Here is a 17,961-nt window from a genome sequence, read left to right on the forward strand (position 1 = left end):
TTGACTATTGTCGATCCAAATGAGCCGTTTGTTTTGGAAACAGACGCTAGTAATGAGGCCATTGGGACTGTACTTATGCAAAGGGGACGTCCAATTGCATTTGAGAGTAAAAAGTTAGATCGTGCGCAGCGTAACTACTCAGCCTACGAGCGAGCCTACGAGCGAGAGTTACTAGCGATAGTTCATGCACCGAAAAAGTGGAGACACTATTTATATGGTGCTACTTTTGAGGTCCGAACGGACCATGAAAGTCTGAAATGGCTTTCAAGTCAAAATGAACTGAAGGGTAGAAAAGCTCGGTGGGCGGAGACTCTATAGGAGTTTGACCTTCAGATACGTTACCAGAAAGGTAAGTATAACGTGGTGGCAGATGCACTTAGTCGCATGCCACAAATTAATGAACTTAGTTTCACAGTCTTCAAGAATGATTTCTTGGAATCACTACGTGGTTTATGTGAGCACGATCCATCTTTTACAGAGGTCTAGCGCGCTGTACGTGTACGCACTTCTTCACAAACGTGACCACCTCCCTCGTTGGCACGTATTGCTAGTCCGGAGAGACTGGCCGAAGGTGCAACGGGAAGGGAAGCGAGAGTTAGTTCGGAGAGACTAGCCGTGTCTTTCGGGTATAGTTGGGAGCCGAGAGTTAGTCCGGAGAGACTAGCCGTGTCTTTCGGGTACAGCTTGGAGCCGGAGAGCTCTGACGTAGGCCCTTCATCACCTTTGACTGCCACGGCTTCAAAGGGGAGTGATAAACTTCGTCGGGGATTCCTCAAGGGAAATGGGAAAGCATTTCCATGGATTTCATTATCGGTTTACCCAAGACGAGTCGAGGGAATGACTCGGTGTGGGTGGTAGTGGACAGGTTAACTAAAATGGCAAAGTTTATCGCCACGAAGAAAACTGTTAAAACGCCAGAGTTGGCAAAACTCTTTATTGAACATCTCTACAAGCTATATGGCCTGCCCGCCGGCAGATATAGTGTCGGATAGAGATAGAAAGTTCAACAGTCATTTTTGGAGGGAAGTCTTCAAAAAGTTGGATACTACTCTGTGTATGAGTACGGCAGATCGCCGGCAGATATAGTGTCGAATAGAGATAGAAAGTTCAACAGTCATTTTTGGAGGGAAGTCTTCAAAAAGTTGGATACTACTCTGAGTATGAGTACGGCAGATCATCCGGAGTCTGATGGTCAAACTGAAAGAGCTAACCAAATTCTAGAGGATATGTTGCGTTCTTATGTTAGTAATTGTTGGGAAGAGTACTTGCCTTTATTGGAGTTTGCCTATAAACAGCTCCAAACACTCAGCGAGACGATTGGATTTACACCATTCATGTTAATGTATGGATTCCAGCCGAGATCTCCGATGGCTGTAGGCCTAGAAAAGGATAAGATTCAATCTGTCAAGGATTTCCTTGAAGATATGAATGATATGCTCAGAGCCGCACGTGAGAGCATTCGTAGCGCTCAGGATCGCGCTAAAACTTATGCGGATAAAGGACGTAGAAAGGTGACCTTTGCAGAAGGTGACTTTGTATTCCTTAAGGTTCCTGCGCAGTCAGAAACCATGAAAACGGGAAAGTGTGATAAACTTTCTCCGAGATATTGTGTTCCTTTTAAAATCCTTAAGAAGATTGGGGACATAGCATATAAACTTGAGTTACCGGAGAGTTCTCAATTCCATCTTGTCTTCCATGTCAGTAAACTGAAGAAATCAATTCACGGGTTAGAGAACGCAGTTTCTCCAGAGATTTTGGTGGACTTGATAGAGCCACCAAAGATACCACATGAACCTAAAAAGATTCTAGAGTATCGTGACAGACAAACCCGAAATAAAGTGTACCAGGAGGTACTTGTTAAATGGACAAACAGGGATGAGGAGGCAGCTACTTGGGAACGCCGTAGTGCAATTTCCAAGAGGTTTCCCCAGTTTGTTTATTACGAGGACGAAAACTCTTCTTAAGGGGGGGTAATGTCACGTAGGCTGTAACGCCTGTGATGACCGACGGCGGCAGACTGGATGGCCAAGGACGTGGCCATCCGGGGTTCAGTGGGAGAGGACACCCGTGTGGAGTCATGGGCGGCTAGGCTAGTGTGGACAACAAGCCACACACTATATAGCCTAGGGAATGAGGGGTAATCCTCATTCTTCCTCTATGGCTGGGTGGTGAGCCAGAGGCTGTCCCCTCTCGTGGTAACGCCCGTAGTGGTATTACAGTAATCTAACAAAGTCATTGAAAAAGTCAAGGAAAAAGAGCAACGTAGAAAATTTATTGCAGGACATAATCACATAATCACATAAAATCAACATTTGTCAAAGAAATAGTGGAATTCAAATTAATTTTATTTATTAAACAAACTCATCATCATCATGTCTCCAAGAACCCTTTTTCCAGCTCTTCCTATCCATAAGGCGCTTCACCATCTTACCCACATGTAACGGAAGCCTAATCTTTTGTAAGATGGCACTGGAATTTATGAAACAGCCTTAAACTGAGCTTAATGCCGAATAGAGAAGTCACAAACCCACATATTTGCTTAAGACTAGAACTAGTGCTAATGGACCATTTTTAACTTTTGTCCTCCGACCTACTGTGAAAACTAGTTATTTGTAAATGTCATTTTTTTGACATTAAGCAATATAATACCTTCATTCCCTTGCATTACAATACTTATGAACTCTCCCTCTTCTCTACTCTCTTATTACTTACTTGTACATGGGATATTTCTTGGAAACCAAGAGTTGCCACACTGCCCATAATGTGCCGTGGTGTACACACCAAATTTGGTTATAGTGGTAGGATAACATTTGTGCCCAGCATGCTTTCTAGAGTTGATAGCACTCATGGAGGAACACACATCCGCATGGGCCTACAGAGGGGTATACTAAGGAAGGTCCCGGATGTGTCTACTAACCAGGGCCTAGGCACATGGGGGCTTAAGGCCATTTATACATATGGACACACATGGGCCTTGGAACTATGAAAGGCACACGTCTTGTGTAATTGATGATACCTTCATTACCTTTTGAAAAAATATACACTTTATCTTTCTTAGAGCTATTAGCTTCTTGAACAATCTTTCATGGCTTCCTTCATGAACCTATGGCTACTCAAGGCATTGAGGAGCAACCTCTGTGGACTCTAGCCCTTGAGTCTAGTTGTGAGGACTCCAACCAAGGAGTTTTATCCCTTGCCTAGGTTACTTTTTTTGCATTGGTATCAGAGCTTTGCTTAGATTCTTGTTTAGGGAGTGTTTAATCATTTTTGGATTAGTTTTTTACAAAGTTTTTTAGATTGTTTCTGTGAGGGATTGTCAAAGATCTTTGGTCTTGTGCAAATCTTCATGGGAAAAAGATTAAGAAACGTGTAAGCCTTCAAAGAATCTCTTGGAAGTACTGATTGCAAATCTTGATCAAGAAAGTGTAGAGTTGAAATCTTGGAGTGTTGATTACCAAATCTTGATCAAGAAAGTGTGCAAAATTGAAATCTTGTGAAAATCAAGTTTTAACATGGATTTGGAGTGGAATACATTAAGTACTCAATCTCTCAACCTTTTTCAGTAATTGGTTGATTTTCTTATAAAGAACCATTGTTATACAAAGAAAGGTTGAAAAGGGACAAAGTAGGTGGACAACAACCATACTTGTTGGATTATGTAGAGATTAAGCAAGTTTGAGGCTTAATCAAGGTGATTACTAATAAATATTACATCACTTGGTGATTAGGATGGTTTGGAAAGTTTCTTGATCAAGAAAAGAGATTAACAACATGAGATTAAAGCTAATCTTGTAGATTCACTCAAACTATCAACATTAAGGTGCAAGAGGAGGGTTAAGACTTAATAGTGCCTTAATTATAGATCAATAATACATTTAATTTGCTAATCTTCCTGCATGAATGTTCAGGTCACTTTGCCTCAGCCAGCACAACTCGGAGGATCCTTAACACAGGTTATTATTGGCCTCGACTCAGCAAGGATGTCTATGAGTGGTGCAGAAGCTATGAAGTATGCCAGGCATATGAGCATAAGCAGCCCACTTCCTCGTTCCTCACATGGGAAGTATTACATATTGGTGGCCACAGATTATGCAACAAGGTGGGCAGAAGCAAAGGCCATGCATGGTCAATAATAAAGCAATGGCTGTGGCATCCTTTCTCAGGGAATACATATGTGCCCGATTTGGGTGCCCATTAGAAAAGGCCATGCATGGTCAATAATAAAGCAGTGGCTGTGGCATCCTTTCTCAGGGAATACATATGTGCCCGATTTGGGTGCCCATTAGAAATCCTTACGGATGGGGGGAGGTCTTTCAGGAATGACTTGATCGAAGCTTTGGTGCAGAAATTAAAAATAAAGCATGCTATGTCAACTCCCTATTATCCCCAATGTAATGGTTTAGTAGAAAAAACTAATGGACTGCTTTGTGAATCTTTGTCTAAGCTAGTGGATACTATGAAGAGAAAGTGGGATGTGCATTTGCCACCAGAGGCTCTTATGGGCCTATAGGACAACTCACAAACTCTCTCTTGGTTTCACACCTTTTCAGTTCGTTTATGGAATGGAGGCTATTTTGCCAATAGAATTGGAAATCACAAGCCTTCGCACATCTTTTGCACGCTACTTGAATAATGAAGAAGAAACACATGCCCAATGCCTAGTACAACTGGAGACCTTGGATGAGAGGCGACTTCAGGCACTTCAAAATTTGGAGGCTGCACAACAACGGCACAAGGCAAGGCATGACACTTTCACGAAGAAGAAGAGGAAGCCAGAACTCAAGCAAGGAAGCTTAGTCACATGAGGTATGATGGCCGTGTGGAGAAACAGCTAGATAAGAAGCTTCTTCGACGCTGGGAAGGCCCCTTCAGGATAAAGCAAAAGTTCAAAAATAACACCTATCTTCTAGAGGATGCATGTGGCCAGGAGATTCCCGGACGTGCCAATGAGTACCGGCTAAAGATATTTTACCCTCGACGAGCACCATGGCCAGCAGACCCCCAAGACAAGCATGGAGGATCTGCTGGGGGAGGGGGGAAAGATGTGACATGAAAAATTGATATCTTTTATTTTCAATTTTGTACATATTTTGATGGTTTCTCAATGGCAATAATTTGGAAGCTTGTCCCACGAAGATTGCGGCGCCCACAATGGAATAACGGCATGGTGATGCGGCGGCTTGGCGGCTACCCTGATAACAGCATTCTATCTTCAAATATAATGGTTTTATTTGATTTAGGGTGCACACATTGTAAATGCCACAAGTATGCTTGATAAATACTTTGGTATGCTAGATAGGCTAGTGATGTGGAAAATAAAAGTGGGCCTTCATGCTCACATGGATTTTAATTGTATTATTAATATAGTATTCACCATAAGGCTACAAGTTGGGCAGTGTGGAAGACATGTGGAGGAGTGTGTGTAGGTGCATAATTGGGAAAGATTCTTCTAGAATGCCTACATGGAAGAGGAGAATTTCGCCATGTGTAAGTGGGATCTCCACCTACATGCCACTTAGACTTGGCTATTATCTCATCACACTTTCAAAGTCAAAAAGACTTCAATTTAATAATCAATAAAAGACTTAACCTAAGAGGACAATTGATGGTGACATCTACCCTTATGTCATTGAAGGGTTGAAGATTTTTATGTTGTAATTTGTAACAATGGAAGAGAGGGTGATTCTCCACCTATAAAAGGAGCCCTCCTCTCCCTTTCAAATCAATGAATCCTCAATTGAGCATTTTGTGTCATTGCCATTCTCTTATCTTCAAACCCTTATTTAAACACTCTCTTTACATGTGAATGTCTCATTTAGCATTAGCTCCTCATGCTTAACCCAATTTTGGACCTCTTTGTGATGATTTATGATAAGTGAGATAAGGAGTTATTATCTTGGTGGGCCTGTGACTTCTCAAGGTAGCCCTTGCCTTATTGCCACCCTCCTTTGGAGGTACCAATGGTTTTAGCGGTAATGAGCATGTGGACTTTGGGGACCATAGGTAAATCTTTACGATTGTCCGCTGAGCAATGTTAACCCTTACCCTCTAACTTGAATCATGAAGGAGATGAAAGGCAAGAGGCTATGTGAAAATTGAGATTTCATGCAAAGAGGGAAGTGCAATTTTTGTGGTCTAATACCCAAATTTTAACCGGTAATTACTCATCACTCGGGTATTGGTTTCTAAAATTGATCATAGGGCTAGGAAGCTCTTTATATACTCTTTCCACTCATGTAACTAATTTTTTAGTCCTTTACTTTTTGATGATCAGAATTTCTCCCAAAGTTGCTAACTTTTAGGCGAATTTTAGCAGTTTTATAGCCTTGTAGTAAAATGCTCATAACGTTGCGCTCAGTTGCCCATTTTTGAAAGTTTTTATATAGGCGCAAATCTCTCTTCAAGCTCTACGTACCTATGTAATCTTCTTTTGTACAGTCTATATGAATTTAAAACTGCAATTCTTTGTGTATCTTTGTTTTTATAGACTTTTGGCCATTATTTCTTCTTAATAATGATTAATTCCTCTTAATCTCTTATCAAAAAGCAAATCCCATGTATCTTATTCTCTTGTAAGTGATTGCTATATTCTTTTACTTTAAGATGTTCCATCCAAATCACCCAATTTGAACAGATGGACCTTACCAACATTCCCCGTATATTTCCGTTCACATAGTCCTGAGTCGGAAGATTTTCTTCCAACAAAGAATTGCCCTCTTGTTTGGAGCTGCAAGACTGGCAGAAATTCTTGCTTCTCCTGAGCCTTTCATCTTTCTTTCCATGAATTATGATCTCACCTTTGATGTGTTTATCTTTATCTTAACCTAGGGAGAGAAAGGGAGGTGAGGAGGCTGTGAGGTTTTATACAAGTGTGTTTTGATTCTATGAAGTGACCGAAGTCAAAACCCCAACTTTGTGTCACAGTATTGCACAAGGTTTTTAAAGCAATGGGAATGTTGGAAATGCTGGCATTATTTATGAATTAATTATGGATTTCATGCGCGAGTGAGCTTGATCACCTCTAGTTTGACGCATTTATGAGTTGTTTCGTGGGAAACAGTCGATCACTAGCAAAGTTAGTGTGTGCATAGTGTGTATGGACCATTGGATTTCTTTCAAGCGATATGTATTCTGATTTTACTTTTTATTTAACAATCTACTTTCTAGTTTTACTTCTCTATGAGTACAGGTCATACATACATCACAAGTGAAATTTTTCAACCGTCTCTTTATGCAACTGAGGACAGTTGCATTTTCAACGGGGAAGAATGTTGGAATCGCCAGAATGATTTATGTGAACACTCTCAACCATGAAGATTTATGTGGACACCCTATATTCATGTATGGCCATGCACTATTATGTGCACACTATTTGTATACACACACTTTTCACATGAGAACACCCTCTTGTATCAAAAGTTCTAAATTGGGTGAGAAAGGCATTGTAACTGGCTTTTGCCAAATTTATCTTAATAAAAACTATAAATACCCAATAAGGGGACCATTCATGGCACTCATTTGCAGGGCCAATTGAGCAAATGATTCTCTCTCTCTCTCCCTCTCCCTACGTGTTGAAGCTCTCATGATATTCTTGATATGTATGTTTCCATGCTTTATGTGGTTTTATATGTCTCATCTTGCTTCCGTTTGCAACAATGGAATCAAAGCTTGGCTACGCTCTCAAGGTTGCTTTTTTTTTGTGTGTGTTGTTTTACAGGTTACGTAAATCACATTTTCGACAAATTTTGACTTCTTCTATAAACTTGTAGAGTTGATTGTCAGCTTTACAACGCACTAAAAATCTCCTCAATCGGAGTTTTCTAGCAAAAGTTATGACCAGATTAGTGGACTACTATCCGAGGTTGCTTTTTTGTGTTGTTTTTTTTAAAACAGGTTGCGTAAATCAAATTTTCGACCTATGTATATCTATGTTTATCTATCAAATAATTAGGGATCTATGTACATATCAAGTAATAATTAGGGATCTATGTATCTATAGTGTGATAAATTTACATATCTCTAAAATTAGAAAAAAACAAAAGCAACTCTATTTATATGGATATCGTGTTATTTTGACATTATTAGTTTTTTTTAGCATGCTTTATCAAACAATCCATCTCATGAGCAGTGAGAATCACACTACGGGGGCAGGTATGATTCCATCAAGTCATTTAAAGTTTGTATATTCATTGATTTTTTATTTTTTGTTTTGTTTTTTTAAGAACTAACCTAATAATACTTGATATGGATTTTATGAGTTTTTCAAGGCAACTTTTCTTTCAACTTGAATCTTCGAGTCTCCCAAATCAACACTTCGATGTAGATATTGTATATTCTTTTATATGAAGCTTTGTACTTGAGATGCACATGCACATAGTTTTTCTCTCCAAATTATATATTTAGTTAAATTTTATGATTTCATTAGCACACACACACACACACACACACACACACACATATAGGCCATGTTTGTCTGGTTCTAGACCTTTTGCAAGTGTATCCTCATCGTACCCCTCCCACCTACCCTATAAGCTTCTTCTCAAACCTTTCACTTCCTTACCTTACTCCCTTTACCTTGTCGAATTCGTGCAACACTACAAAAATCATAGAGTCCGATATCATGGCTTAACACTCAACTTTCAAACAAGATGAGTCACCTTTCTATTAGGCCAGATTTGTCAGTCCTTTCTAAAAATAGAAAAAAAGTAATAATTAGGGATCTATGTTTATCTATAATGTGATAAATTTTATGTCTCTAAAATTAGAAACCCCCCCAAAAAAAAGCAACTCTATTTATATGTATATTATGTTCTTTTGAGATTATTAGTTTTTTTTAGCATGCTTTATCAAACAATCCATCTCATGCGCGGTGAGAATCGCACTACGGTGCCGTCAAATCAATTAAAGTTTGTATATTCATTAATTTTTTGTTTTTTGTTTTGTTTTTTTAAAGAACTAACCTATTAATACTTGATATAGATTTTATGAGTTTTTCAAGGCATCATACTTCAAGCACTTTTCTTTATTCGACTTGAATCTTTGAGTCGCCCAAATCAACACTTCGATGTAGATATTGTATATTCTTTTATATGAAGCTTTGTACTTGAGATGCACATGCACAATTTTTCTCTCCAAATTATATATTAGTTAAATTTTGTGATTTTATTAGCATATATATATATATATATATATATATATATATATATATATATATATATATATATATATGTATGTATGTATGTATGTATGTATGTATGTATGTATATGTACATATATATACATATATCATACATATAGAGATGTGTGTGTGTGTGTGTGTGTGTGTTTGTATATATATACATATATCATACATATAGAGATGTGTGTGTGTGTGTGTGTGTGTGTGTGTGTGTGTAGGCCATGTTTGTCTGCTTCTAATCCTTTTGCAGGTGTATCCTCATCGTACCCCTCCCACCTACCCTATAAGCTTCTTCTCAAACCTTTCACTTCCTTACCTCATTCCCTTTACGTTGTCGAATTCTTGCAACACTACAAAAATCATAGAATCCGATGTCATGGCTCAACACTCAACTTTCAAACAAGATAACTTCCTTTTCTATGGTATTATTTCTTCAATATGGATAAGTGTTCACTTCATTGCAATTCTAGAACACGCTAGGGCCACACACACCTTGCCTTGATCGACTTATCTCACAAACAATTTCATTTAATCTTGCATTTGGTGTAGGGGCTAATGTAGGCGTGTGAAGGTCACCGAGTCGAGGTATCACACGAATTTCTTGATGCATTTGTTTAAGGGTACCGGTTGAGGTGTTACCCCAATGCATCCGTGTGAGGATACCGATGGAGGTCTCACCACACGATTAAAATTTATACTTTTTCCATGTAAAGGTCACCGAGTTAAGGTATTACACAAGGTTTGATATTATACAATTGGATTTATTGCGTGCAAAAGTCACCAAATTGAGGTAATGTACGAGGTATGATATTTTACAGTTGAATTTATTCTGTGCAAAGGTCCCCCGAGTTGAGGTATTTCACGATGTTTTTAAAGCAATGGGAATGATGGAAATGCTAGCATTATTGATGGATTATCATGCAAGAGTGAGCTTGATCACCTCTGACTCGACGCATTTATGAGTTGTTTCGTGGGGAAAACAGTCGACTTGCAAAGTAAGTGTGTGCATAGTGTGTATAGGCCGTTGGATTTCTTTCAAGCAATATGTATTCTGATTTTACTTTTTATTTAACAATCTACTTTTTAGTTTTACTTCTCTATGAGTACAGGTCATACATCACAAGTGAAAATCGTCAATCGACTGTTTATGCAACTGAGGGCAGTTGCATTTTCAACAGGGAAGAATGTTGGAATCGCCATAATGATTTATGTGAACACTCTCAACCATGAAGATTTTTGTGGACACTCTATATTCATGTATGGCCATGCACTATTATGTGCACACTATTTGTATACACACACTCTTCACGTGAGAACACCCTCTTGTATCAAAAGTTCTAAATTGGGCGAAAAAGGCATTGTAACTAGCTTTTGCCAAATTTATCTTAATAAAAACTATAAATACCCACTAAGGGGACCATTTATGGATCTCAATTGTGGGGCTGATTGAGTCAATGCTTCTCTCTCTCCCTCTCCCTCTCCCTACATGTTGGAGCTTTCATGGTATTCCTGGTATGTATGTTTCCATGCTTTATGTGGTTTTATATGTCTCATCTTGCTTCCGTTTGCAACAGTGTATGGTTGGCTTTTTGTGTTTATGTTTTTCCTACTTGGAGGTTCTTTGTTTTGAAGGTTTTTCACCCTCCATGATAGGGATGTTGTGTTTCACCACTTTTATAGGACTTCCTTTCATATACATATAACACATCTTGATACTCTTTGAGGAGAGCTATCAATTCACTTTGGAATTTCGGGGTGAGGTCTTTGGCAATGAATACTGGCTTGGGTTCTTCTCACTAGGCCCAGCAAATTTTATTGCCTTGACCTTCGTGAGGCTTAGTGAGCTCTTTGAGACATTAGCTTGTTTCTCTACATAATTAAGCTTAAGCTTGACTGACAGCTTCGTAGACCTTTGCTTACTCAAAGCCGCTAGGCTCTTCATCACCTTGGGTGGCCACTGTTCGCAAGAAGTGTAACCATGTTCAAGTGTGTTTCCCACTGTTTAGTATATGTTCCATGTGAGTCTATGACCTTGACAAATGAAGGTCCATCTCCATGGGGAAACATGCCTCTTGAGATTTCTATGTAGTTTTCTTTCTCTTGGTTAAGTGTCGACGATGAGCAATATGGAATTTGGTTCTTTCACTGAGGAGTCTTATCTCAATTCCATCCACCACCAATCTTGTAAATCTTGTTCCAAGCTTTGCGGGAGAGATTTTATGGTTGCTAAAACATGAACCCGGAACTTAGAGTCATCAAGATCCAAAGGTGCTCATTTTCCAAGTCCCCGTCTTCACTTTCCAACAAATCCAACAACTTGTTGCAGGATCTATAAATGTTTGATTAAAGTGGTCCAAGTGGTTGCTTGAGACTTTTCCACAAGAATATGCCAACCCATTGTATGAGTCCATGATTTTAATTCCACTTTCAAGGTTCCCTTTGCATATATAAATGTGATTGGTTTCTCCATTTTGAAAACTAGAATTGCATCTCTTATAGTGTAAGATCCTCTCCTTTTTGAAAGTCTATTACCATAAAAAGGACTAGTGGAAACTCAGCCCAAAGGTCTTACTTTTGACATCTTCAAGGATTCACATAGGTTTTGTTGCATTCTCATTGGCAAGCTTAACCACGAGATTGGTGTCTATGAGTGGTGGGTTTCCTTAAGTCTCCCATTAACTCTTGGTGATTGTATTGACTCCAGCATCACCATTAAGATTGTAGTAACCTTCTTTCCATATAAACGACAAGGAGCATGGTGTTCGTTCCATTTCTCTCAAAATAATGTCCCAGCTTGTTTCAAATATACTTCCATTATCATTAATACCAGTGATTATAGATGATGACAAACATTTAGCATGTTTATATGTCAACAAAAGCCTAGTTGGTTTTGAGGAATCAATATGATACCATAAATTAGACAAGAATTTTTAAAACCTTGAAAATCAAATTACATTAGAATAGGTATCAGAAGGAGAAGTGGTGACACAACTCATTATACAAGGATCAAGAAACTCTGTGATCAAATGAATATAGTTGGGATCATGATGACAACCAAAGATATTGCACATAGGTACACAAAGAAGATTGAGGTCGTATTAATGAATATACATGTTAGGAATGTTCCTCTCACTTTTAAGGAGTTTAATCCTATGCTTCTATAGGAGTTCCATGGTATGCTTCTAACACATGGACATGCATCAAAAAGGCAAGAGATGGTGGAGTTTTAACATTCTTTGCCAACGCAAAGAAAGCAAAAAGACTCTAATAACCCCTCTTGTTCAAAGGAGGGAAAAAAGTAGGTGAAATGCTACATTCTACAAATAACCATGGTTGTATTTAAAATCATGATTAAAAAAAGAAAAGGAGATGAGAAAATAGTACTCTAAATCTCATAAGAAGTCTAAAATAGTGTCCAAGTTGAATTGGAGCTCTTTGCGGCAACTAAAGAGTTCAAAAGAAATCCATATAACTAACAATATGGATCTTAGATGCTTGAGAATGGAGTGTTCCATCATTTGACTAGTCAAACAAATTAGCACAATAGCCAATATACGAGAAGCAATCCTAGTAGTGGTTTAGAATGATACACTATGTCTCTTAATTAGGAGAGTGCTTGATTTTGAGTTGAAGCCTTTGTGGTAGTATGACTCGGAGAAGATTTGTGCAAAGTGTTCATGAAATGCTGAGAGAGATCTTGGGATGATCTTGACATCATATCATGTAGGATGTGAAAATGTTATAAGAGTTCTTAGGTTCAATAATCCATTCCCCAAAGAATATTTTAAAAAAGAAGAGATAACCAGAGTAGACAACTCAATAAGTATGTGAATGAATAGGTCCATGCAACTGAAACCTACTAGCATAGGTTAAAAAAAAGAAAATCATGGACTCCTCACTTTCAATGCTACTTATATGTTGGCATATGAAATAACTAAAGTAGTAAGTAAGTCGGAATGTAAGAAAACATTAACATCTTCATTTTTCATAATTACTCTCAAGTCAACATCATATACCTCTTTGTTGGAAACATGGATCATTCCCACTTCCCGGGAGGTCTCCCATCCCAATTGTGTTCCTGCGCAAGCACGCTTAACTGAGGTGTTCCACAAATTGGTCTAGCCATCCAAACCCCAAAACCTTAAGGTGTTAGGTGATCTCCAGTAATCCAATTTGTAGAAACCTCAACTTGCCAAAATTCAAACCCAGTCTCACCACGTGAGCTGGTTCTCTCTAGAAGTGTGGATCCCCGCAAGCCACACTTTGGTTGAGGTCTTAGCTCTCAACATCACAACCTTGCTCTGATACCATGTTGGAAACATGGATCCTCCCATTTCCCGGGAGGTCACCCATCCCAGTTGTGGTCCTGCACAAGCGCGCTTAACTGAGGTGTTCCACAAATTGGTCTAGCCATCGAGACCCCAAAACCTTAAGGTGTTAGGTGACCTCCAGTAATCCAATTTGTAGAAACCTCAACTTGCCAAGATTCAAACCCAGTCTTACCACGTGAGCTGGTTCTCTCTAGAAGTGTGGATTGCATCTCCAACACTCTTTAAGAAGGAGATCACTTGATTTTATAGAAATAACCCAAAAGAAACCAATGAAAGGAAGAAACAAAGGCAACTATTATTAGAACAAGGCATGAGAGTCAATAATGAAAGGAAGAAACAAAGGAAACTATTCTTATAGAACAAGGCATGAAAGTTAGAACTTAATCTTCATGTAAGAGAAAACCCCAAGAAGATAAATAACAAATTACATAAGTTATTGGAAGAAGGCTAGGAATAAATCATAGACAACAATAACAAGAGACACGTCCAAGAAGCCCTACCAAGGTGGGAAACCCAATAGCAATAAACAAACCATAATGAAAGGAAGAAACAAAGTACTAAAACAAGACATGAGAGTCAGCAGCTTAAATTTCAGGTGTAGGAGACAACCCCAAGAAGTTAAATAACAAATTATTTATTATTGGAAGAAGGCTAGGAACAATGTACGAGAACAAGGCATGAGACTCAATAACTTAAACTTCATGTAGGAGATAACCCAAGAAGATAAATAATAAATTACATAGGTTATTGGAAGAAGGTCAAGAGTAAATCATACATAATAACAAGAGATACCATTCAAGAAGCCCTAAGATATACCAAGATATAGCCCAATAGTAAACAAAACATAGAGTCCAAGAATAAGAATCAATAGCTAAAGCTACCACATAAATAAAGGGAAGAGGATGCCCAATCAAATAAAGTAAGCACCCTGAGTCAAGCAAACAAGAGAGACAATATTAGATAGTTAAATAGCTAAAACAAGTTCAGAAAGCTACATGCAAATCTCATAAATATGAAAACATGCAAAATCATACACCAAAACCCTTGACCATAAGCACTTTTTTCTCATTATGTATTGTACATTATCATATATTATACGTGATACCACTGGATGAAAATTTGACATGTGGTACATATAATCCTTAAATCATTGATAAGGTTGACACATGTCAACCTTATCCATACAATTCATTTTATACATTGTATAATTGAGAAATGTGTTGTACTTTGTGATACATCAGGCAATTTTTCTATTGAATAGTTAATAATATACGTGTATGTTTTTTATAATATTAAGCAATTTTGATTGGTATGTCATACAATATCATTTTGTACATATAAATTCATCTCAAGAGCCATAATTTTCCATGTATATTTCATTGAATATGTCATATAATACAATATTATACATGTACAATTTGTAAGATATATTGTACAATTAGTATTTCACAATTGTAAAGAAATAGAAATTAGTAAAGACTTAAAATTTGTAAGATATGTGTACCATTAGTACGATGATATGTGTACCATTAGTACGATGATATGTGTACGATTTGTAAGATATGTGTACAATTAGTATAATGATATGTGTAGAATTTGTAAGATATGTTGTATAATAAATATATGTGTACAAGTGCAAAGACACAAAATTAACATAGACTTAAAAAATTTGACTTTTGGAACATCGTTGAGACTTTACTTTGTGCCCAAGGTATTTACCAAGAAAATAGGGAGGTTTTGATACTCAAGCTTAAAGTAGTCCACATAAATCCAATGAAGTAAAACATGTGTAACTACTAAGGCACTATCAAAGAAGTAGCTTTCAAAGTTAGAGCTCCACAAATAAGAACACTTTTCCAAAAAAAGGTAAGTCACGACAATTAGGTAACAAGTTCACCACAACAACCCAACATATGTTAAGGATCACATCCCAAAGTGGAGTTTCAAATAAATCCAGAAAATAGTAAGAAGATAAATGTGAAGACTTAAATGCCTTCATAGGTGCTTCAAAGGGAGCAATTTTTTTTTAGTTTTTTGAAATTTTTAGTTTTTAGAACCCTTAATTTTTCAAGTATGTAAACAGACGCATAAAAAACCATAAAATATGCCGTGTGTCTCATATTGTATGTTCAAAAATCTCTAGAATTAAACTAGTTTTTAAACGACTTGACACACAAAAGAAAAATTATGGCTTGCTCATTGTGTGGAATTGCGGTAACCTTTCCGTAGAGTTTTTCCGTAGTCAAAGTCCTATGACCAGCTAGTTTTACAACTAAAAATGTTAAATATTCATCAACTTTCTTCAAGACATCATCATAGGTCAATCAGTTTTTGTATAATGCAGGTTATTTAATTCAGTCAAAGCTTCTTTTGGTCAATCATAATGGGATGTGACAATGGAGAGGATTCAATGTATTCTTAGCAATTTTTGTTTTTAACTTTCTTAAATATGTTTCGATTTAGCATTATTATTTGTGTAAGTATAGGTATTACTCACAACAAGAAGTCAACCATCAATGTATTCTTAGCAATTTTTATTTTTGACTTTCTTAATTTAGCATTATTGTTTGCGTAAGTATCGGTATTACTCATAACAAGAAGTCAACTATCAAGGGTTTTGCAATTTTTTGTTTTTTGAAAATTTTAGATTTGTTGTAGATATGTTTTGATTAGCATTTATTATTTTGTTTAACTTTATAATAAAACCACTACATAATGGTGAGACGTTCTTTTGCAAATGGGTACCTTTCATTTAGTGGGAAGGGAACTCATTTTGTTGGCTCCAGGGTGGGGTCTAAGGCCCAATGCTCAAAAACCTGGCCCGGGTTCTAGTGGAATTTGGCACTTGAATTTTAAAAATCTCGGTTGCAATTTGACATTGTCATTGTTTTCAAAGGACAAAAATAATACATTGTAGTTACAATTCAAGCATTTATCTAATTTTTGCAATGAAATTCGATATGTTAAATATATCCTTTCTATGAATGTGGAGGCAATAAAACCACACTTTTTTCCACCACACTTTTGGATTTATTTTTTTTACTTTTAATATCAACGAGCCTATGTATTCTTTTTGTTTTTCGATCCATGAAAATTAAAACACCTTTTAACTCGCGTGTTATGACACATATTTCCTAGGGAAACCTCCCCAAGGGGGACTCGAAATGGCTTAGAGATAAGGCCTATGAGGGTATTCGTAATGCCTTTAAACTACAACTCTAATGCCAAGGAATGGATATTTTTTATGGAATGCCAAAATATAGAGAGTTATAATTAATTGAAGAAAGCCCTCACCACATTTCCCTCTATGCTCCAAATGACTCTTGCAAGAGTTGGACCTATTTTTCTTAAAAGACATTCCCCCATGCATTGTATCCTCATGGGGGATTTCAACATGATTCTAAGACTTGATGATTAGGGGTAATATAACATACCATCTAGCACACTAAAGCCATGCTTAATACATAGAACCTTAGATAGTCTCAACAATGCTCCTAGTTTTATGACTTGGAATAGAAATTGCAAAGGTCTTGAGAGGACCTTGACTACTTAAGTGACTTATTGTTTGTCACTTGTACGTTTGAACATGTAGGTGAAGCACCTCAGTGACTATTGATCTGTGTGCTAGTGAAATCAGGCCGCATGGAAGGGATTGCTATGTTTATACCTATAAAACTCAACTTTGATTGTACCGGATGTGAAGGTGCATATCCCCTCATGATAGGAACCGCACCTACAAGGCTAGTGGAAGAGAGCTCATGATCAATAATCATGAAATATATTCCTAGAAAAACTATGAATGACTTGATGCATATTACACGACACATAAAATTGCTAACCAAACACACAGCATAGATGACATATTTCAAGCACCCACCCTTCACCTCCCACAGAGTCCTCGCTGTAGCATCTAGCAATGCAGAATTTGGTTGGATTGGTTCCAAAGGCAGAGGATCTAGAACTAGCTCTTCATGCGGCTTCTTAAGAATGGTTGTGGATTTGGTTATGGCCTTTGGCATGCTTTGAGGTTCCTTTAATGGTTCTATGATTGACTCTAGAAAAGGCTCTAGGATATGCTTAGTGGTTCATACTCGACCACTTGCTCAAGCATTAGCTCGAGTTGAGCATGCACCTTCCTTTTACAAGTGCTTGGGCTTGTTTTATTTTCTCCTTCTCCAACAAAAGGTTGGGGTATTCTTTGAGTTTTTTTGAAAGGTTTGTGTAGTTAGTGGGTTTCTTCTCTTTGAGAAGAGTTGGTTTGAGTGGGAGATTTGCCTGTTGTCTCCACGAGGGAGACAATGGGAGCTGTCGTCCAAACCACTTTCAATTGTTACAACGTCGTCTTTGACAAACGTTCATGCGTTGCGTTTCTACGTACTCTTCAAGGTTTTCTTATTTTGGACCTCTGGTTCTAGCCCTTTAGCCTTTTTAGGGTCTATATCCTTTTGGGGC

Source organism: Cibotium barometz, chromosome 21 (genome assembly GCF_041138505.1).
Source record: "Cibotium barometz isolate CiBa-2024 chromosome 21, ASM4113850v1, whole genome shotgun sequence".
Lineage (NCBI taxonomy): Eukaryota > Viridiplantae > Streptophyta > Polypodiopsida > Cyatheales > Cibotiaceae > Cibotium > Cibotium barometz.